The sequence below is a fragment of the Vombatus ursinus genome, unplaced genomic scaffold, assembly GCF_900497805.2.
Source record: "Vombatus ursinus unplaced genomic scaffold, bare-nosed wombat genome assembly UNPS02014959.1, whole genome shotgun sequence".
NCBI lineage: Eukaryota > Metazoa > Chordata > Mammalia > Diprotodontia > Vombatidae > Vombatus > Vombatus ursinus.
The window spans coordinates 13,295,093-13,319,453 of record NW_020954737.1 but is presented as its reverse complement, the minus strand read 5'-3'; the positions used below and the strand labels follow the sequence as shown (position 1 = coordinate 13,319,453).

General features: G+C 36.7%; 1 protein-coding gene across 2 annotated transcripts in view; it reads right to left on the bottom strand.

Moving 5' to 3' along the window:
* The window catches only part of NCK1 (NCK adaptor protein 1), a 78,423-nt gene that overhangs the window by 32,888 nt on the left and 21,174 nt on the right, over positions 1–24,361 (bottom strand). For both annotated transcript variants that reach the window (XM_027845242.1, XM_027845241.1), the window contains one exon: positions 4,091–4,140. The gene's annotated coding sequence lies outside the window, so the exon portion shown is untranslated. The remainder of the gene's footprint in view (positions 1–4,090; positions 4,141–24,361) is intronic.

Here is a 24,361-nt window from a genome sequence, read left to right as displayed (position 1 = left end):
TCCTTCAAAATAAGATATGATAAGAGCAACAGAAACTAATTAAAACACAGCAACTACAAGAAAAACATCCTGGTATAGTGGAGTTGGCCTCTTAGCATGATCTGTGTTCCTGGGCTCAAGTCTAACATCTGACACATACTGGCCTTTAACTCTAGGCAAATAACAACCTTTCAGTGTCCTAGACAACTTTACAATAAGATAAATTGAAGAGTATCTAGGTACCCATCTGCATGGGAAAAAGGAAGTTATTGAAAAGATTGCTCCTTATACCAATATAGGTTTATATTAAAAAAAAAAACATAATTGAGATGGAGAGCTTTGTATCAGCCTAAAAGTAAACCAATTTAAAAAAAATCTGTAAATATGAATTTCTACAGCAGAAAAAAGTTTAAAATATTTAGGCATAAGGAGCAGGTTGCATCTTATAAAGAGGGGAAAGGTTAAACAAATAGGATATTTAAGTGCAAATTACAAATGGAAGATTTAGAATACAATAAAAGTTCAACTCAAAAGTTCAGTAAGAAATATTTCTACATCCTCTTCAAGAGATCACAGGCTCTAAAAGGAATTCCCTTACCTGAGGTGAAAGGAGGCGGTCACTGTGCACAGGTGTCAAGTAAAAAAAAACTGGGAACAGGAGTGAGAAATGTTTGTTGGAGATAAAAGGAAGAGATTTAGAAAACACTCAATTAGAATCTGTAGGAAGTTAAGAACTGAGGAGGAAATGAAAAAGCATACAGTTGGAAATGAGTGGTTAATAGCTTGAAATCACAGAAACCTTCCTCAATTCATCTACATAATGCCTATGGCTAAACTGCTTTATATAATCAACAATTTCTCCCCCTAAACTTCTGGGTTATCTTGACCTCCATTCACTCGGTTCAAGCTCCTCTCCTGGGCCATTACTCCTGTTCTGACTTCATTTCCCTCCCTTCCCAATGCTAAATGTAGAATGCATTAATCAGTTCAACAATATACTGAGCTCAGCTTTCAATCCTTTGCCCCTCAGTCCTATTGCTTCAGTCCTCACCAAGTAAGTAGGTTATCCCCATTATCTGCCTTTTCCACTCACAGGGCATATAGGTGGTAAAGTGGATAAAGTACAGAGCCTGGAGTCAGGAAGACTCATCTTCCCGAGTTCGAATCTGGCCTCAGACACTTACGAGCTGTGTGACCCTGGGCAAATCACCTAACCCTGTTTGCCTCAGTTTCCTCATCTATAAAAATGAGCTGGAGAAGGAAATGGCAAACCACTGCAGTATCTCTGCCAAGAAAACCCCAAATAGGGTCACAAAGAGTTGGACATGACAGAAATGACTGAACAACAACAAGCCATTAAAACAGCACTAGAGATCACACAACTAAGGAAATCCATGCAGAGTTAAGAACTCCCTCTTAATTCCTTATTCTACACCTCAAAACTAATTGTGGACTGAGAGACAAAGGATCTGGGGTCAAATACTATTTGGTCACTTAGTACCTGTGTAACCTTGGGCAAGTCTGGGCTTCAGTTACTCATTTGTAAACTGAGGTGTGCCTTAGACTTACTTCTCTAAACGTCCCTTCCAACTCTAAATTTATGATCCTATGACACGTTGGTAAACATCCCTCATGCTTTCTTTGCCCTCGTGTCTAATAAAGAGGTGATCCTTGTCCCCTAGATTCCATTTTCTTCAATTGCTTGCTCCTTCAATCAATACACCTCTCTAATTTTCAATCTCTCTATTTGCTGACTCCTTTCCTGCTGCCTACAAATATGTTCAGGGCACTCTCATCCTTTAAAAAAAAACCTTCACTTGAACCTACCATTGCCTCAAATTATTACCCTCTACAGCTCTTCTCTCTTTCAAGACCAAACTCTTAGGCAAAGCCATCTCCATTCACTCTTTCCATTTTTCTACCTCACCCTCACTTCTCAGGCCCTTGCATTCTTGCTTTGACATCATCACCCAATTCAAACTACTTTATCCAAGAGTTACCAATCATCTCTTAATTACAAAATCCAACGACCTTTTCTCAGGGTTCATCCTGCTTGATCTCAGCAGCATTTCACACCGCTAACAACCCATTTTCCTAGACATTTTGTACTCTATAGAGCTTCATGATACTGCTTCCTCTAGGTTCTCTTATCTGTCTGGCTACTCCTTCTCAGTCTTCTTTGTTGGATCACCATTCATGTCCCATGCCCTCTTCATCCAAGCTCTGTGCTAGGTATTCATTCTCTATAAACTGTCTTGGTGATCTCATCAGCTTCCAGGGATTTAAATATCATCCTCACACAAATGACTCTCAGATATATCCAGCACTACTCTCCTAAGCTCCAGGCTCACATCACCAACTGTCTATTGCACATTTCCAACTGGATATCCTCTAGGAACCTCAAACTCAAGATGTATAAAATGGAGGCTTTAATTTTTTCCCTCCAACCCTAGTCTCCCCCTCTCTAGACATCCCTATTTTTGTTGAGTACACTACCATTTTAACACTCAGATTTGTAATTTTAGAGTCATTCTCAAAACATCACTCTCCATTATAGATACATTACCTGCCTCACCCAAACCCCATGATAGCCAATCTGTTGCTAAGTCTTTTTAACTCTATCTCTTAGGATTTTAGGATGATAGTTCTAGAGCAGGAAGGGAATGCAAGGTAAATCTAGTCCATTCTCCTCATTTTAAAGACAAAAGAACCAAGGTCCAGAGAGACTTGCCCACAGTCATCCTGGTAGTTTACAAAGGATAAATTTAAAATTCAGATCCTCTGAATCTGAAAGCAGCCCTCTTTCTTTCTTTTTTTCTTTTTCTTTTTCTTTTTGCTTTGTTTTGTTTTGTTAGGCAATGGGGTTAAGTGACTTGCCCAGGGTCACACAGTAAGTGGTATGTGTCTGAGACTGGATTTGAACTCAGGTCCTCCTGAATCTACCACTGGTGCTCTATCCACTGCACCACCTAGCTGCCCCAGAAAGCAGCCCTCTTTCCACTCTACCATGACACTTGCCATACACATTTCTTAAATCTGTTCCCATCTGTTTTTTTCACATGACCACCATCCTAGTTCAACACTTCATCACCTCCACCTAGACTATTAGAATAGCTTCCTAATTATTCTTCCTACCTCCAGTCTCTCCCTTCTCTAATTAATCTCCCACATATTCAGCAAATTGATATTCCCAAAGCACAGATCTAAACATATCACTCCCCTTCTCAAGAAGCTTCAGCAACTCCCTAATAACCCTAAGATAAAATACAAACTTCTTTGTTTGGCATTTAAAGCCCTTCACAACCTGGCTCCAAGAAGTACTGGACTTGCTGAAAGATATGGATTCAACTACTACTTCACATGTGGACTTGCTCTGGGCCAGTCACTTAACCTCTGAGAATTGAACCAACCTTACAATTTGTGAGGATCAAATGAGCTACGATATGAAGAAAAAAGATATAAAGAAAAAACAAAATATAAATATATCCCTTTGAAAATTTTAAAGAGCTATGTAAAATGTGAGCTACTTTTACTAGGCTAAGCATTCACATCAATATCCCTCAGGAACTCTATATTTCAGTCAAACTAATCTTATCGTTTCCCCTCCAGTGAAACTCCACCTACCACATCCCTGCCTTTGCACTGGAATGCACTCTCACCTCTTAGAAGGTGAGCTTTCCTTCAAGACTCAGCTCAAATGTCACCTCCTACAAGAGGCCCTTCCTCAAGTTATTAGCTACATACACTTATTTTGTATTTACTTTGGATATAGCTTGTATTTACTTGCATATGTATGTATTGTTCCTTCAGAGAAAAAGTAAACTACTTTAAGGCAAAGACTAACTCATTTTTCTATCTTTGGATTTTCAGTGCCTATCAAATTTACCTTGCACATAGTAGGTGTTTAATGAATGCTTGTTGAATACAGCCATAGAAAAAAATTTTTGAAGGATAAAAGAAGTTATAATAATCAGGGCACCACTGCCTTTTCAAATAATTTTTTAGTGTTCTATTTGTGCTATAAATTAAAGATATTGTTACAAGAATTACTAAAAGTAGGAAAGCAATGTATTTTACACTTTACAAAGGCAAAAGATTAAGAGATGCATACCTTTGTTACATTAACTCTTCTTACTTCAAATTTACATTCAGTGTGTGTGCCTATGAAAAAAGAAATTCCAGTCAATATTTATGGAACTTATCCAAAGTATTTAACATCAAATCACTTATTAAGTTTTGGTAAACAATAACTACTAAAAATACTGGTATAATATTTCTATTATTGATGTGGTTCAGTCATTTCAGTCATGTCTGACTCTTCATGAACCCATTTGAGGTTTTCTTGGCAAATATACTGGAGTGGTTTGCCATTTTCTTCTCCAGCTCATTTTACAAAAGAGGAAACTGAGGCAAACATGGTAAGGTAACTTACCCAGGATCACACAGTTATTAAGTGTCTCACATCAGATTTGAATTCAGGAAGATGAGTCCTCCTGACTCCAGACCCAGCATTCTATCCACTGCACCACCTAGCTGTTCCCAGTATTAATATTATATTATCATTATTCATTAACATAAGTAACCCACAGGGGAAGGAGCCGAGAAAACAGAGGAGGAGGAAGTAGTTAAATTTCTGACCCAAATTCCTCTAAACAGATCTAGGAAGTGCACCAGATTGAATTTTGATGGAGAAATATAAGAAAAAGTCACAGTGAAGTCATTTTCCCAGCCCAGGTAGGCATAGGAAGATAGAAAGAGAGGTCTGGAATCATTAGGGAAGTAGTCTAAACAGGAACACCACAGAATGGAGCATTCTAGCACAGGTTGTGCTCTAGAGCAAGTAGAGGTCCCAGATTCATACTGTGACCTCATACAATATCCAGGAATAGGTAGCAGTTTTATTACCCACTATCTAGTCTAAGGTTACAGATCAGGGTGGATTGAGAAGGGAATCTGCATTCAGTGGTCAAGGGATAGGTAGTGGAAGAATGCATATGGAGAGGATTAAGTTCAAAAGCAAGCAGTAGTGGTATCACTCAGACACTAAGAGCACAGTAGGTCTTAATTCCAGTTTCCATCTTAGTCTCAAATTTGCAAAGGAATAATCAAGGTGAGAATCCCAGACCAAAGGGTAAACCTGCAGTTCTTTCACTCTGACCCAGCAGAGCTTCCCAGCTAGCTGATAGGGGTGAGTAGTAAAGCAATATTATTGTTGCTCAGACCAAAACCCAGGTCAAGAACTCGCATAGCTCAGACAAGGGGGCAGTTATCAGACTTTGCCCTAGATCAGATGACTTTTGGAGCACTGAAAGTTCGTTGGTATCTAGGCCTGAGCTGACCCTGAGATTCTGAAATAACGTAACATTCCATTGCCTAAGAAAGCAGCAACAGAATCTGCCCATATCTTCCCTTCAGAAACGTACAGAACCTGACCCTAACAACAAGTCTGAAGTCAAAAAGTAAACTGGAAGAATGAGCAAACAAGCAAACAAACAAAAAAAAAAATCCCACTTTAAAAAGTATTATGCTGAAAGGGCCCTCAAAATATTAATCCATAAGAAGAGAATGATTCTAAAACATCTGCAACTGAAGTCTCAAAGAAAAACACAGGTCTTGCACATATTCAACTGGAATTCTTAAAGATATGAAGCAAAGGTTAAAAACAAAAAGTTTAAAATGTTTACACATATGAAATGATAGTGTAAGATAAAACTGGAAAAGAAACGAGTGTTATAGAAGAAGGTATGGAAACGAAATTAACAGCTTGGCACAAGAGGTAGAAACCTTGCCTAAGCAACAAACTCCCTAAAAATCAGAATGCACCAAACAGAAGCCACTGACTCCATAAGAGAACAACAAATACTACAAAGTTAAAAACAAAATCAAAAGACTGAAAAAATGTAAGAAAATGTAGAAGAAGAATAGAAGAAAATCTCACAGTAAAAACAACTGACCTGGGAAACAGATCAAGGAAAAAAAAATTTAAGAATCATGCACTACCTAAAAGACATGACCACCCCTACCCTTCCCCCCGCCAAAAAATGATCCTAGATATATTTCATTAAATCTTAAGAGGCAGCTAGGCGGCACAATGGATAGAGAACTTGGCCTGGTATCAGGAAGACCTGAGTTCAAATCAGAACGAAAGGCACTTATTAGCTCTGTAACTCTGGGCAAATCATTTAACTTCTATCTGCTTCTGTTTCCTCATCTGTAAAATGGCACCTACCTTGCATGGTTGTTGTGAGGATCAAATGAGAAAATATTTTTGAAATTGTCTAGAACAGTACCTGGTACATAGCAGGCTCTTAAAAAACATGTATTTCCTCTCTTCTTCCCTTATTTCTTATAAGAAAACTATCTAAATCTCTTAGGACCAGAGGGAAACGCAGAAACAGAAAGAATTCATTGGCCACTTCCTAAAAGAAATCTCCAAATGAAAATCACCAGAAAAATTATAACCAAAATCCAAAGCTTCCAGATCAAAGAAAAAATACTAAAAGCAGCCAGGAAGAAAGGATTCATAAACCAAGGAGTACTAGTCAGTATCACACATGACTAAGCAGCCACCACAATGAAGGAGCAGAAAGCTTGGATTACAATGTTCTGAGCTGACCCTAAGATTCTGAAATAACATAATATTCAGCAGGATCATATCAGAGGATATAGGTTTACAGTCAAGAATAACTTACCCAGCAAAACTGAGTATAATGTTATCAGGGGAAGGGGGGAGAGAACGAATCTTAAATAAAAGAGAGGGTTTCCAAACATTCCTGTTAGAAAGACCAGAACTGTGCAGAAACTTTGAAGTTCGATCACAGAAGCTGAAACACAATGTACAAGTTAAAAGGGTAAACACAAATGAACAGTTATAAGGAACTAAAGGATAAACTGCTTACATTCAATATGGGGAAATGATTCATGCCCCCTCTGAAACCTACGATCAACAGGGTTCATAAAGAGTCTAATTACACAGAAAACCTAGGAGTGGAAATAGAAGGGAAGAGGAATAGGATATACTGTGGGATGGGGGGAGATGAAGGAAAAGGAAGATTAGGGAAAACTATCTCACATAATAAGGGTGTGCAAGTAAGTATCAATATAAACAAGTAGGAATGGGTAAATGGCTGATACCTGAAACTCACTCTCATTTAAAAACTGTTAAAAGGAGGGAAGAATACACACACACACACACACACACACACACACAGAGTTAAATAGAGAAATACAGGTCACTCAATGGGGAAAATAAGGGGGAAAGGAGAGAAAGGGAATTTAGAAGAAGGGTAGGTTAAGGAAGGGATAAGTCAAACTCTAAGGATATACAAAAAAGAGCTCTTTTTGAGGTGGCAAAAAACTGAAATGGGGTGAATGGCTGAACAAGTTATGACATACAAATATGATGGAATAAATTGTGATCTAAGAAATGGTGACAGAGAAACTTTAGAAGACCTGTATGAACTGACATAGAATGAAGTGAATAGAACTAGAAGAACAATTTATACAATGACAACTACACTGTAAAGATAAACCATTTAGAAAGACTTAGGAATTGTTGATCAATTATGATTCCAGATGACTAATGATAAAGCAAGCTACCCATTTCCTAATAGTACACAGTACAGAATGAGATAATACAATATGCATGTATACTAACAGACGTGTGTATACACACATATACGTATGTATATGCATGTGTGTATGCAAACATATACAGATGTGTGTGTGTGTGTCCATGTCCTTTTGGACATGGCCAATGCAGAAATGTGTTTTGCTTGACTACGCATATTTGTAAGAGATTTTGTTTTCTTTTTCTCTCAACTTAGGGAGGGGGATAGAATTCTGCTTATTGAAGAATAAAATTTAATTAAAAACAATCCACATTAAAGAAATTTTATAAATTTAACAGTATATTTATGAAACTAAATAGGTCCCTTAAAGATCATCTAGTCTATTCCTTATTTTCTCGTGATTGTCACAGATCAGAGGGTTTCACAAAGACAACAATAGAAAGCTTGGGAAACTCTATGTAAAACTGTTAAATTATGCAGATTTAAGTCTAGGTTTCTTAACCTTTTTTGTGTCATTGATCTCTCTGACAGTCTGGTGAAGCCTATGAACTCCTTCTCAGAAAAATGCTTTTACATGTACAAAATAAAATACTTAGAACAAAAGGCAACTAATTATTTTAAAATGCAGTTATCAAAATTTTTTTAAAAACAAGTTCAGACTTCAAGTTAAAAATTTCTGCATTGCAGTTATACCCTGATGTTGGGTAACCCAATATGAAGAATTTGCCTTAAAGGAAGAGTAATTCAGTAAGTATCCAATACCAAATCCATTATCTGTAAACATAAGATTTCTTTTACCATTTCTGAAAAATCAAATTTTATATCCTGCAGAGATATAGAACAATCTACGAGTACTAGTCAGTCTGTGATGGACCAGTGCAACACAAATTTTAGGGACCCCAAACCCAAAAGGCCACAGACTAAGTATGGACTCCATAAATTTAATGTCTGTGGCCAAAAATCTTTTTGTCAAAGAAACCTCAAGATGATCCCTCTTATAGACAAGCACTGGGACTACTTCTTTCTTCCTTTTTTCCCAGTTATTCCTACCACTTCAAATCCTGCCTTAGACTGCCACTGGGGTTGAGTATAAAGTAGGTACTAGGGTTGGGGAAATCCTAGGCAGTAGTGGGACCTGTAGGAATGAAAGGAAACTAGGAGGGGAATTAACTACCAAACAATTGTGGTCAGTCATTCTAATGTGATCATCCACATGTAAAAGATATACATAAGGGGCAGCTAGGTGGCACAGTGGATAGAGCACAGGCCCTGGATTCAGGAGGACCTGAGTCCAAATCCGGCCTCAGACACATAACACTTACAAGCTGTGTGACCTGGGCAAGTCACTTAACTCTAGCCAAACAAACAAAAAAAAAAGATATAAGGGCTACTGTTTATATGGATGAATGAATAAGACATCTAGTAAGTGCTTACTTACCCAAAGTGCTAAGGATACAAAAAGAAAAAGGTAATTCCTGATCTCAACTCACATTCCAATGGGAGAGACAACACAAATGGAAGGTTTTCAGCTGCAGGTCAGATGGGTTCAAAATGTAAGAAGAAATGACCCCAGAAGTGGTGGTTGTTTGATTTGTCTGGTATATGCTGCCTTTTGGTTGGCAGTTGGTGGGGATGGTTGGACAAGAAGGGACAGATAAATGGTATAGAAGTTCAGAAGTAGGAGAGATCAATACAGAATGTAGTGTTCAGAGATTTCATGAAGGACATGAGATAAGTTGTTAGATTTTTTTTTTAAAACAAGAATTTATTATCACTCTCTCCCCTGTCTTCCCCTGACCCAACCTGAACAATAATTTTTTTTTAAACTTTAGAATATGCATTATATAGCAAAACAAATTCCATACACTAAAAATGTATGTGTCATTCAGCATTTCAAATCTATCACCTTTCTGCCAGGAGGTAGGTAATGAACTTCATGTTCAATTCTCTAGAAATAAGATTTATCATTGCATTAAACATTATTCTAAAGTCTCTCAAAGTTGTTTTTCTTTATAAGATTGACATTGTATAAATTGTTCTCTTAGTCATGTCTACTTCACTGCATCACTTCAAAGAGGTCTTTCCCCATTTCTCTGAATTGAATTAACTGAAACTGTTCATTTTGTTGTTTCTTGTGATACCGTAATATTCCATTACATTCATATACCACAATTTGTTTAGCTATTCCCCACCAGGGCGTAACTCAATTTTCTAATTTATGGCTATTAGTACAAAAAAAAAGTTGTTATAAGTATTTATGTACATATGGGTCTTTCTTCCTTTCTTTCATCTCTGTGTGGTATCAGTTTAGCAGCTGTATACCCAGGTGAGGGGATATTCAGTCAGTGATTTTGGGGGCATAGTTCCAAATTCCTTTCCAGAAATGCCAGACCAATTTATAGCCTCAGCAACAGTGCACTGGTATGTCTATCTCCCCAAATTCCCTACCAGATTTGTCATTTTTGCCTATCTGATTAGGCAGTAAAGGGTTGATGTAATTTGCATTTCTCTGATTAGTAGCAATTTAGAGCATTTTTTCAGATGGCTATTAATAGCTTGGGTGTTATTCCTTTGATAACTACAACAAAAATTCATAGTTGGTCATTATTCCAGACCAGGGCAGCTTAGATAGTGAGAAAGAGAGATCTGCAGCCATAGGAATGGAGGTTGGCTGGAAGCAAAGCATACAGGTTACAGTGGAAACTCTACCATCTGTGGGCCTTGGAGGTGGCAGCTACAGTAGCAACACCTGACACACTCAACTCACAGGGACAGCACAGCAACTTGAATACCTAGTCAGAGAGATTCTAAGACACCCTTTTGTTAGCAATGGGTCCAGTGCCACTTAGCAGCTCTGCAGTCTATTACCCAATTCTGGGTCAAAATTCCATGGTGGAGAGTAGTTACAGTCAGGAGGGAGGAGGGACCCTCCCTGGGTAAGGACCAGAGCACAGAGTAGGAAGGCAGTGACCAGACCCCTCCCTAGATCACACCACCTAAAAGTAAATGCCCCCATATCAAGCTATAGAAGTTCAGGTTGGCCATCCTCCCAAAGGTGAGCAGAACAGGCTGGAAACATGAGCAAATAACAACAAAGAACTTGACCATTAAAAGCTTGTATGAGGACAGGGAAGCTCAAGCCAAAATTAGGAGGAAAACAATGATTTGAAACCATTTATAAGTAAAGCCTCAAAGAAAAATGCAAATTGGACACAAGCCCAACAAGAATTTCTAAAAAAAAAGCTAAAGACTTTTTTTTAAAAAAAGCAAAAAAAAAAAAAGATTTTAAAATTAAAATTTTAAAAGGTAAGTAGCTAACTTAGTTAAAAAGTTAATTAAACTTATCAAATTTTTGAAAGGTTAAAATCAAGTAAGAGTGGTAGGGGGAAAACTGGGAAAAGAAAGAGTAATGCAAAAAAATTATGAAAAGAGAATTAGCAGCTTGACAAAAAAAATCTCACTGAAGAAAAAACTCTTTAAAAATTAAAACTGGTCAGGTGAAAGCTACTGACTCCATGAGACATCAAGAAAAAATAAAACAAAGTCAAAACACTACAATAAATAAATAAATGAATAAATGGAAGAAAATGTGAGATATTTCAGCAGAAAAACAAATGACCTGGTAAACTGATCAAGAAGAGAAAATTTTTAAATTATCAGACTATTTGGAAGTCATGTTTTTTTTTTTTAATAAAAGAGGCTAGACTTCACATTTTAAGAAATTATAAATGAGAATTGTCCCACTATCCTAGAACTAAAGGGCAAAGTAGAAACTGAAAGAATCCACCAATTATGTCCTGAAATTCTAGAATGAAAATTCCCAGGAATATTATAGCCAGATTCCAAAGCTCTCCAGATCAAGCAGAAAATATTGCAAGCAGCCAGAAAGAAAGAAGCTAGAATTTCAGCCAAGAATAACCTACCCAGCAAAAATAAGTATAATTCTACTGGGAAGTGGAAGGGGAAGAATGGGGATGCAAGATGGATATTTAATGAAACAGAGGATTTTCAAACATTCTTGGCTTTTAAAAAACAGTATTAAATAGAAAACATGACATTCAAACACAATATTCAGAAAGGTAAATATGAATGAGAAATCATAAGGGACTTTAAGGCTAAACTCTTTATATTCCTATATGGGAAGACAATACATGTAACTCCTAAGAACTTTATCATTATTAAGACAGTTAGAAGGGGTGTAGTACTAGGACAGAGGGCATAGGTGAGAATCTATTATGTTGGGATGATCTCAAAAAAGAATGGAAAGATGAGAAAGAGGGATGCAGTGGAAGAAGGGAGAAGGGAGAGGAAGAATGGGGGAAATTTATCTGACATAAAAGAGGCACACAAGGAAGGAAACGTAAAGGGGGAGTGGGCAACATATGAACTTTACTCTCATCTTAACTGGTTCAAAGCAGGAACTATATGGATATAGTGATAGATAGGAAGGATAGGGTAAAAGAAAGAGAGAGAAGAGAATAAGATGGAGAGAAATACAGTTAGCAATCATAATTATGAATGTGAATCAGATGAACCTCACTCATTAAAATGAAAAGGATAGTAGAATGGATTAGAAACCACCAGACTTCAATGAATGTTGTTTACAAAAGACATACTTGAAACAGAAAGATGCATGTAGAGTTAAAATAAGGACCAAGAGCAGAATCCATTATATTTCAGCTGAAGTTAAAAAAAAAAAAAAAAAAAAGGCAGGGACAGCATTCATGATCTCAGACAAAGCAAAAGCAAAAATAGACCTAATTAAGAGATAAGCAGGGAAACTACATTTTGCTAAAAAGTATCGTAGACAATGAAGTAATATCAGTACTAAACATATATATGCCATCAAATGTATCCAAGTTCTTGAAGGAAAAGTTAAAGAATTACAGATGTAAATAGAGAGTAAAACTACACTGGTAGGGGAACCTCAATTTATCCCTCTCAGACCTAGACACTAACCATAAAATAAATAAGAAAGAAGTCAAGGAGATAAATTAAAAGATAGACATGATAGACCTTTGGAGAATACTGAATGGGAAGAGAAAAGAATATATATTTTTCTCATCACCTTCACAAAAACTGACCATGTATTAGGGCATAAAATCTCAAAAACAAATGCAGAAGTATAATACACCCTCTTCTGACAATTGCAATAAAAATTATATTGAAAAAAGGGTCTTGGAAGCATAGACTAAAAAGTACTTAGAAACTGAAAAATCTAATGCTAAAGAATAAGTAGTTCAAACCACAAATCATAGAAACAATCAATAACTTAATTAGAAAGGCAACAATGATAGAACATAATAAAATTTGTAGGATGCAACTGAAGTAGTCCCTGGGCGAAAATTTACATCTCTAAATGCTTACATCGATAAAAGAAAGAGCAGATCAATAAATTGGGCATGAAACTTAAAAAAAAAAAGTAAAAGAACAAAATTTAAAATCCCTAAATAAACACCAAAATAGAAAGCTTGAAAATAAAAGAAGACATTAATAAAAGTGAAAGGAAAAATACCATCAAACTAATAAATAAAACTAGGAGCTGATTTTATTTTTTAAAAAATAATAATAAACTATTGGCTAATTTAATTTTTAAAAAAGAAAGAAGAAAATCAAATTAGCAATCTTAAAAATGAAAAAGGTAATGTACAACCACTGAAGATGAAATTAAAATAATTAGTAGGAGCTATTTTGCCCAATTATATGCCAATAAAATTAATAATCTAAATGAAATGGATGAGCATTTACAAAAATATAAACTGCTTAGATTAACAAGAGAGGAAATGGACTTAAGTAACTTTGTCTTAGAAAAAGAAACTGAACAAATGAGCTCTCTTAAGAAAAAAAAAAACCCAGCATCAGATGGATTTACAAATGAACTCTACCAAACACTGAAAGAACAATTCCAATATTACGTAAACTGTTTGAAAAAACAGGAACTAAGAAACTCCTTCTATGACACAAATATAATTTTGATAAGTAAAACAGGGAGGACAAAAACATATAAAGAAAACTACAGGCCAATTTCCCTAATGAATACTGATGCAAAAATTTTAAATAAAATACTAACAAGATTTCACAAAGATTATACACTATGCCCAGGTTGGATTTATAACAGGAATGCAGGGTTGGTTCAATATTAGGGAAACTATAAGCATAATTGACCATATCAATAATTAAAAATAACAAAAATCTGTAAAAGTACATCAATCAATGAAGTAAAAGATTTTGACAAAATGCAACACTTATTCCTAAAACACTAGAAAGCACAAGAATAAATGGAGCTTTACGTGATATATAGTAGGTATCTAAAACCAGATTTATATGTGCAATTAAAAAAATTTTTTACATAATCAAAATTTTCCATTTTATCTTGTTATCCTCTCAATATCTCTACTCATTAATTTTCCCTCGTGCCTAGATCTGAAAGGTAATCTATTCCTTGCTCCTCTAATTTGTTTATGAGGTGATTTTTTAATATCTACATCATGCATTTATTTAGAGCTTATCTTGGCATATGCTACACGGTGTTATTCTGAACCTAATTTCTTCCAGACTGCCATACAATTTTCTGAGCAGTTTTTGTCAGTGAGTCCTTTACCCAGTAAACAGGGTCTTTGAGTTTATCAAGCACTAAGCTACTCTATTTGTTTGCTTCTGTATGTTGTGATCCAGTATGTTCCACTGGTTGACCTGTCTATTTTTTAAATCAGTACCAAGTAATTTTGATGATCATTGCCATGTAAGGCACTCTGAGATCTGTCATTAACAGATAATCTTCCTTTGTACTAGGTGCATGTTACAAGTTACAGTTACATTAACAAGAGGCAACATCGAAATGATTTGGTACTGTTTAAAAAGAGGTCAATATCAATAACAAAGTTAACAAATCATATGATTATCTCAACAGATGCAGAAAAAACTTGACAAAATACTGTACCCATTCCTATTAAAAACACTAGAGAGCATAGGAATAAATGGAGTTTTCCTTAAAATGATGACCAGTATCTATCTAAAACCATCAGCAAGTATTACAAGTAATGGGGATAGGCTAGAAGCATTCCCAGTAAGATTAGGGGTGAAATAAGGATGACATTAACACCACTATTATTAATACTGTACTAGAAATGTTAGCTTTAGCAATGAGAAGAAAAAGAAATTGAAGCAATTAGAATAGGCAATGAGGAAACAAAACTACCACTCTTTGCAATGATATGATACTTAGAGAATATTTAATAGTATACTTAAAGAATCCTAGAGAATCAACTAAAAAACTACTTGAAAAAATTAACAATTAACAAAGTTGCAAGATATAAAATAAACCCACAGAAATGACAGCATTTCTGTATATTGCCAACAAAGCCCAGCAATAAGAGAAAAAGAAATTCCATTTAAAATAACTGTAGAGGGACAGCTAGGTGGCACAAGTGGATAGAGCACTGGACCTGAAGTCAGAGGTACCTGAGTTCAAATCCAGCCTCAGAGACATAACACTTACTAGCTGTGTGACCCTGGGCAAGTCACTTAATCCCAATTGCAAATAATAATAATAATAAGATAACTGTAGATAATAATAATAACAAAATAATTGTAGGCAATATAAAATATTTGGGAGTCTACCTGCCAAGACAAAACCAGAACTATATAAACACAAACAAAACACTTTTCACACAAATATAGTCTAAACCATTTGAAAAATATCAATTGCTCGTGGGCAGGCCAAGCCAATATAATAAAAATGACAATTCTACCTAAATTAATACATTTATTCAGTGCGATATCAATCAAACCACCAAAAATTATTTTATAGAGTTGGAAAAAGTCATAAAATTCATCTGGAAGAACAAAAGTTCAAGAATATCAAGGGAATTAGTAAAAAAAAAAAAAAATGCAAAAGAAGGTGGCCAAGCTGTACCAAAACTAAAACTATATTATATAGCAGCAATCATCAAAACTATTCGATGCTGGCTAAGAAACAGAGTGGTAGATCAGTGGAACAGGTTAGGTACACAAGTAAATGACTATAGTAATCTACTGTTTGATAAACCCGAAGACTCCAGCTTATGGGATAAAAACTCACTAACTGACAAAAACTGCTGGGAAAACAGAAACGAGACAGACCAACAACTCATACCCTATATACCAAGATAAGGTCAAAATGGGTATGTGATTTAGACAAAGGGTGATATCATAAGCAAATTAGGAAAGCAAGGAATAGTTTACCCATCAGATCTATGGAGAAGAGAAAAATTTATGACCAAACAAGAGATTGAGAACATTATAAAATGCAAAATGGATAATTCTGATTATAATAAATTTAAAAGTTTTTACACAAAGGAAGCCAATGCAGCCAAAATTGGAAGGAAATCAGAAAGTGGGGAATTTTAATTTTTACATCCAGTGTTTCTGATAAAGGCCTCATTTCTAAGATAGAGGACTGAGTCAAATTTATAAGAATACAAGTCATTCCCCAATTGATAAATGGTCAAAGGATATAGACAGTTTCCAGATGAAGAAATTAAAGCTATCTATAGTTATAGGGAAAAAATGCTCCAAATCACTACTGATTAGAGAAATGCATTTTAAAACAACTCTGGGGTACCACCTCACACCTATCAGATTGGCTAATATGACAGAAAAGGAAAATGATAAATAATGGAGAAGATGTGGGAAAATTGAAACACTAATTGGTGGATTTGTGAACTGATCCAACTATTCTGGAAAGCAATTTGGAACTATGCCCAAAGGGCTATAAAACTGTACATATCTTTTGATCCAGCAATATCACTGTTATGTCTGTTTTCCAAAGAGATCATTAAAAAAAGGGGAAAGGACCCACATGTACAAAAATATTTATAGCAGCTCTTTTTGTGGTGGCAAAGAACTGGAAATGGAGGGGATGCCCATCAAGTGAGGAATGAATGAACAAGTTGTGGCATATGAATGATCAACAAGGAGAGAATTTGGAACCCAAAATTTTAAAAACAAATGTTAAAAATTGTTTTTACATGTAACTGGGGAAAATTAAAATACTAAACAAAAAAAAAAAAAAGAAAAAATTTTAAAAAAAGAAACAATGAGCAGGCAGACTTCAGAAAAACCTGGAAAGACTTACATGAACTGGTGCTGAGTGAAGTGAGCAGGACCAGGAGAACATTACACACAGTTAACAGCAACACTGTGTGATGATCAACTATGACAGACTTGGCTCTTCTCAGCAATACAATGATAAGACAATTCCAAAGGACTCATGATGGAAAATGCTATCCACACCCAGAGAAAGAACTATGGAGTCTGAATGCAGACAAAGCATATTTATTTTGCTTTGTGTTTTGTTTTTTCTTTCTTGTGGCTTTTCCCTTCTGTTCTTATTCTTCTTTCACAACATGACTAATGTGTAAAGATGTTTAACATGATTGTACATGTATAACCTATATCGAATTGCTTGCTGTCTTGGGGAGGGGTGAGGAAGGAAGAGAGGGTGAAAAATTTGGAACTCAAAATCTTACAAAAATGAATGTTGAAAACTATCTTTATATATAATTGCAAAAAAATACTATTAAAAGAAAAAAAGAAAAAGAGAGGTCAATCAGTGAAATAAATTAATCACATAACATACAGAAGCGAACACAGTACGGCAGCGTTTTATAAATTGAAGACTCTATTTACTAGGGAAAAGACACTATTTCTGATGACTACAATGTGTTTGTGTCCCCATATTATATGTATGCTCCTTGAGGGCAAGGGCTGGTTTTGCTTTTTTTTTTTTTGCATCCCCAGTGCTTTTAGCCCAGTGCCTGGCCCACAGAAAGCATTTAATGCTGGTTGAATGAATTACTGATTCTTGAAAAGAGGAGTGACAAGATTTTGTAAAAGAAGGTTGAAAGGAAAGAAGGAAAGAAGGAAAGGAAGGAAAGAAGGAAGAAATGAGAATGAATTTATTAAGCACTTCCTATATACCAGGCCCTGGGCTAAGCAATGGTGATGCGAAGAAAAAGTAAAAACAGTATTTGGGATCAAGTAGCTTACATTCTACAGGATACATATGTGTATATATAACATATCAATAAATATTATTTTATTAAGTCCTTAACAGAGGGAAGCACTGAGCTAAGTTCTAGGGAGACAAAAAACCAAAACAGTCCCTGTCACCAAAGGGATTCTAATGGGAAAGATAACAGGTATGTACACAGATATATACATAGCAAATGGAAGATAACCAGAGAGTGAAAAGCACTAGCATATATTTTCCTCCATTAGATTGTGAGCTTCTGGAAGGCATGGAATGTATCTTCTTTGCATCCTTAGAGCTTAGTATAGTGACTGGCACACAGTAGGTACTTGATAAATATTTACAGATTCACTAACATATGACAGTGCCAAGGGGTGTGCAGATGAGCTTTAGCTTCCAAACAAAAAAGTTTATATTTGTTTCTAGAGGTAATGCAGAGTCACTGCAGTGTACTGATTGGGGAGTGACAGAGGTTTGTGAAGAAAATCAGTTTGACAACTGCACAGAGGAAGGACTGGAATCAAGAAAGTCTTGAGGCAGGCAAACAAATTAGAAGGCTATGGCAATAATTAAGGTCCAAACTAGGGTGATGGCTGTGTGAATGGAGTGGAGGGCACTTTACAAGACAGATTTATAAAGACAGAAACTACAAGATATGGCAGGATCTTGCATAACTGCAAAATAGGGCAATGTAAGGTGAATGAGACTGAAGGTCAAGATTTAAGGGAGACCATGAGGTTGTGAATTCAAGTTCCTGAAAGAATAGCGATGTTGTTGACAATGATAAGGAAATTAAGAGGAGTAGTTGAGGTTTAGGAGGAAGGATAATGAACCCTCTTAGGAATGTGTTACATGTGAGATACTGTATTAGTAACAATATACAAAGGTTGCTATAAGCAATAAAATAAGCACCAAGAACTCAAGAGGTCTATTCCCACACTATACTAACCACTATAACTGTGTGTGGGAACATGAGTCTTCCAGCCACTTTCACTTAATCAAGTATGCTTCTTCTTTCAGTGGTCTAACCCCAAAACCTCTGAGGAAAACTGGGCTGCCCCAATGGACTACTGAAGGTCCCCTAAATTATGGTAAGTTGGTTGCCAGTATACAGAAGTTCCTTATATTTCTGCCATACCTCTCCTTTTTCAGGTTACTGTGAATTAGTCCTATGGTCTCTGGTTTCTACTACTCTACTATAGTTGGCATGGCCAACAACTCAGGGAAACTTTGCCCTTTGCCCTAGGGGAACTTACCCTGCCTATTCCTCAAGTCTGGATACAGGGACTTTGTCAGATTGGAACTACCAAGTGGGACAGGGGATTTAGGGAAGGCCTTAGGTTTGCTAGGGCAAAAGGGTCTGGGTGAGTGTTCTGGGGACTAGAAAGAATAGGACTGGGCAATCAAAAGTTCTCATCCTTTGAGGTTAAGACCAATGGAAGAATTTTGTCAATGCCTCCCCCATGCATATGTTTGTGGAGTATATGAGTGCCTATGAGAAACATCATGTGACCTCTGCAGCATTGAGCAACCAGATTGATTGCCCTTGTAAGAATGACAGAAGTTGGGGAATGGGCCCACCACCATTCTAGACATGGGGATTATGAATCCCTGCTTGCAAGCATGAGAGTATGATGATCCCCTCACGAAAGACAATGAAGCTACTTCTACCCAACTGTGCCTCTCAGGCCAATTAGTGAGCCTACCCCTCTGAAAGACCAGTATAGCATGATCCTGTATAGTTAATCTATCTGTGACTGGGAAATTCACCACATGTCTTCTCTCCTCAAATTTCCCACAATACTCCTCCCCTAACCCTTTCACCTAAAAACTTCATTTCAAATTCCACTGAAAAAATTGAGGCAATTCACCCTGAGCAAAACACTTTCTTCTCATATCACTGACATCATCACCCACATCTCCTCTTTCACTACAGACTCTGTCAAAGACGTAGTACTTATCCTTGCCAAGATCAAGCCCCTCTACAAAACCCTTGACCCCATTCCTTCCCACTTTAAACAGACTACTTCCATTATTATTCCCTTTCTATCACTAAACTTTCCTGGCATGTACAAATATGACCAACTCTCCTCCATAATTAAGAAATTATCTCTAGATTCCATCATCTCCATTGGTTATTTTCTTGTCTTATATTTTTCCTCCCCTTGTTAGTTAAACTGCTTGAAAAAAGTCATTCTACACTGGGTGACTCCCCTTCTTCTCCATCCTCTTAAATTTCCTCTGTAACCTGGCATGTGAACCCATCATTCAACTGAAACTGATCTTCCAAAGTTACCAATGTCTTAATGTTTAAGTTCAAAACAAGAATATTTTTAAAGTAATAGAAGAAACAGAAAGGAATTAAATTACTTCTGAATCAATATCAATGAGATATTTATTCTATTGGCTATGCCTAGGAGCAGCAGTTCGAGTAATGTCATGGTGCGAATACCTATGAGAATGCTCAGCAAGAAGCAAGAAATCAAGGGTATAATATCAAACTCAGTATTCTTCTATCCTGGTCTCAGCATAGATTCCTAACTCACCTTGTTTCCCTTTCTTCCCCTTCCCTCAGCTGACTTCAACAAATGCTCTTCCACGTTCTGCAAGCTCCTCTCCATTCCCTCCTAAGCCCAAACTCTAACCTAGTCCAATGTTCTTCAAAGATCTTGGAGACTCGGGGCAGCTAGGTGGCGCAGTGGATAGAGCACCAGCTCTGAAGTCAGGAGGACCTGAGTTCAAATCCGAACTCAGACAGATAACACTCACTAGCTGTGTGACTCTGGGCAAGTCACTTAACCCCGATTGACTCAGCAAAAAAACAAAACAAAACAAAAAGACAAACAAAAAAAAAAAATAGAATAGAGCCTCACTAATCTATACTTAGTAGATGGAAAGTCAATCTAAACAAATAAAAACTTTGTAGTTTTTAAAAATATTTCATAAGTATGTATTACTACTTATAAATAAATATAACTGGAACTAGGATATCAAAATTTTATCTAGGAAAGGTCCTTAAGGAATCTGCTTTAAAGACAGGATAAAAATAATTTGTAATTAATATAATAAACAATACTTGAAATTACTCAAAGGCAATTTACTCAGTATATGGAGGATTTAGAAATAGAAAGGTTCTCAAGTCATCTAGTCCAACTCTCTAATTTTACAGATGAAGAAACTGAAGCCCAGAATAGCCAAGTAATTTGCCCAAAGTAAACAGAGATAGTAAAAAGTAGCAAGGCCAGGAATTACAATGAAGTGTCCAACTTCAAATTCAGTACTCTTTCTTTCCACTGTTCAACCTCTTTGCAAAATGTCTTTCATTCTTGGTTTATACTTTCTCTTTAGAAAGGTTTACTCATTTCTTTTTCTGCCTAGACTGGTAGATCAAAAGATAGCATAAACATTGTATACTTTGACTTCCGAAAAGTATCTGACAAAATTTCCCATCACAATCTTAAGGGAAGCGAAATATAGACTGAATGACAGTTATCAGGTGAAATTGCAAATGGCTGCACAATCAATAAAAACTTAGTAATAGTAATTAACAATCTGATCTTGCACCTTTACAATTCAACAATAACTAATGACTCAGATGAAAACATAAAACAATGTAGCCACACACATAAGCCTGAAAAGGACAATCCATTTCTCAGAATGTGTCAGGGTAGCATCTGTTAACATGAAATAATCACCTTATGTGTAAAAAATCTAGAACACCATTGCCCTTCATCAGGTTAAAACTGATACGAATATTTTTGAGACTCAGATTAACAATGGGAAGGGAAGTGAGATGCAAAAAAATATATCAGCAGTCCAGAATGGTCCAAAATCTATCATGATGAAACTCAGCAAAGATAAATAAATAAATATAAACTCCCATGTTCAGGTTTTTTTTTTTTTTAAGTGAGTATTTGATAACTAGAAGTAGGTTGTTTTTTGGTTTGGGTTTTTTTTTGAGGGGGGGTACTTAGCTAGTAAAATCAAAAGGAAACATATGGATTGTAATATGAAAGGAAATACAAGCAGCAGTATACTTCACTTGAAACCTAAGGGAAACAGAAATGAATTGTGTTGTACCACCATCCAAATACCTCTAGCTAATAAATCAAGTCTCAACTCTGTTTGAACTGTCATAAGATGTCCACAAAAGATAGGATCCAGAAAATACAAAAGACTGGGAAATCTCTTAACATTTTGGAAGTGTTCCTCAACATAATTTGTTATAACTGTGGAAACAAAAATAGCTGAGCTGTGGAAGCAGCAAACAGCAGCAGTACACAACAGCCAAGTCACACTGCAAGTACTCTCTCTGGCCACCTACAGCTCCACAGGGCTTGTCTTATCCCTGCCCAGGGTACTAAATACACCTTAAACTCCTGTTTTCCAGTCACAAAGAATCACCTGATGTGGCCATACAACACCACCCTATCCAAGGCTGAACCCCTGTGGCCAATGATAACCTCACTTTTCTCATTCCTCAATGATTTACATAATTCCATCCCATCATATCCACTATGTTTCAGTGAATCTGAACCTGTGGTAGTCATTATTAAAACCTTGCTCTCCATCTATCATTGACCATAACTTTATTCCTATACCCCTCAACCATCTTACCTTCAAAAAATACAACTCTAAAGTTACCTAACCCTTCTACTGTGCCTTTTGGAATGTCTGCTTCATAGGTAAGAAACTAGATTTCGTCTCAAATCTTCTCCTTTTCCGCTTTTTGCATTCAATGAGACCAGGCTCCCTCCTGATAAAACTTCTTCCCTGGCTACCCTTTCCAGGGATAGATGCACTTTCACTCATACCCCTCCTCCAGCAATCACTGGTCATAGCAGAGGGGTAGGAGGAGAAATGGAAAATCTCCTTACAGCCCACTGCTACTTCCTGCTCTCTCTCTGCCACTATCATTGAGTAACCTCTTTTCTTCTCCTTTGAGGTTTGCTCAATTCATATTTATTAGTCAATCAAAATTCTGGTAGCTGTTGTCTACTAATGTCAAGGACATTCCCCTTTTTCCTTCTATGAGTTCAGTTCAAAGTCTTTGTCTCCTCCCCAACTTCTGCCCTCTTACTAGTGAACTTTTAATACTGGTACCCTCTCAAACAACCTACCCTCCCAGTTCCATACTCATTTCCACACTTCTCTACCTCACCTTAGCTATACACAGAAATAGTCGTACTTCTTGATCTTGCCGTTATCCACAACTGTTCCACATCCATGTTCATGAACTCTAAAATTCCTTTGTCTGAGCAGTCTACTGTCATTCCACTTCTCCCTCTGCCTTACAATTCCAAACCCTTTTCCTCATCCTCCCCTTGTCCTTCAATCCCCTCCACCATTTAGTCCTTTCCCTGGCCACTAGTCCTGCACTGGTTATACTCTTTTCTTTACCCATTTTGACTCTTTAGTAAAGAAGTTCAACTCCATATTGTTATCGTCTCAAGTCCCTTGCCTCCCTGTATTCTATCCAAGATCCTGCCATGTCAAACCCCAGACTTGGATTACTCCCATCATCTACTGCCTTCCCTCCTATTTATATGCTCCTAGAGCATATATCCAACAAAGCTAGAGAAAAACTTCAAAATCATACTGACTGGGTCCACTACAAGTTACATAATCTCAAATGGATCCTCACAATGACAAGACAATTTTTTATCCCTCCCTAATGAATTCACTATCCTACTCACTACAGTGAATTTTTCAAACATTTGCATCTTTCCTTATGACAGAACAAGCATTTCCCTGATGCCACTTCTTTCCTCCCACCTACAGCATGAGGAGGCTTTACCTAAAAGAAGACAAAACTGACCCCAGAGACCTGATGAGCCAGGACTGGAGCTGGCTTCCCTGTTTCAATTTCTGTCCCGGTCTCACTTAGGTAGACCTAAGACAAAGCTGCCTCTGGGACTAAATTAGGCATGGCTTACCTGACACATTTTCCTGGTCATCTACAGGCATAAAAAGTCTCAATCACATGGAGTATAGACCATTCAACCTTGGTGGATTTCTGAAGACCATGAGACTAATCTTACCCCTCCCAGCTTACCAGATATGTTTCCATTTGGAAACATGGCAGGGCTATGTCCAAAAAAGCTAAGTGTTACTGTATCCTTGTTGTATATCCTTATTGTATTAGGGCAAAATAAACCACCTTGTGTTAAATGTTTAATGACTTGCAAGTGTCTCATTTCATCCCAACATGAAATCTCAACTAAGAGCTTAATGCTAGCATCAGAACTATACCTCTAAAACTCTTCAAACCTACCACAGTTCCACTGATGCCACCCTTTTAGCTAAGAACCATGCCTCATATTTCACTGAAAAAAATCAGCCATTTGCTAATAACTCCCTCTTCTCTCCTCATCTTCACATGATTCAGATTCCTTCCACCACTATTTCCTCCTTCATTCCTGTCTCACTTGAAGAGGTGACCCTTATCCTTGCCAAATCAAACCCGTCTACATGTATGCCATATTCCATCCGTTTTATTCAACAGATTGCCCCCTCTATCATCCCAACACTTCCTCACTTATATTGAATCTCTTCCTGTCTACCGGCTACATTCCTCCTGCCTACAAACATACCCATGTCTCCCCCATCCTCAAAAAACACTCCTTTGATTCTTCCTTCTCAGCTAGCTATTATCCTGTACATATCTCATCTTTTTGTGTCTAACCTCCTTGAAAAGGCAGTCTACACTAGGTCCCTCCACTTCTTTTTCTCTCCCTCATTTAACTTGTCAGTCTGGCTCCCAATCTTATCATTCAACTGAAACAGCTCTCTCCAAAGT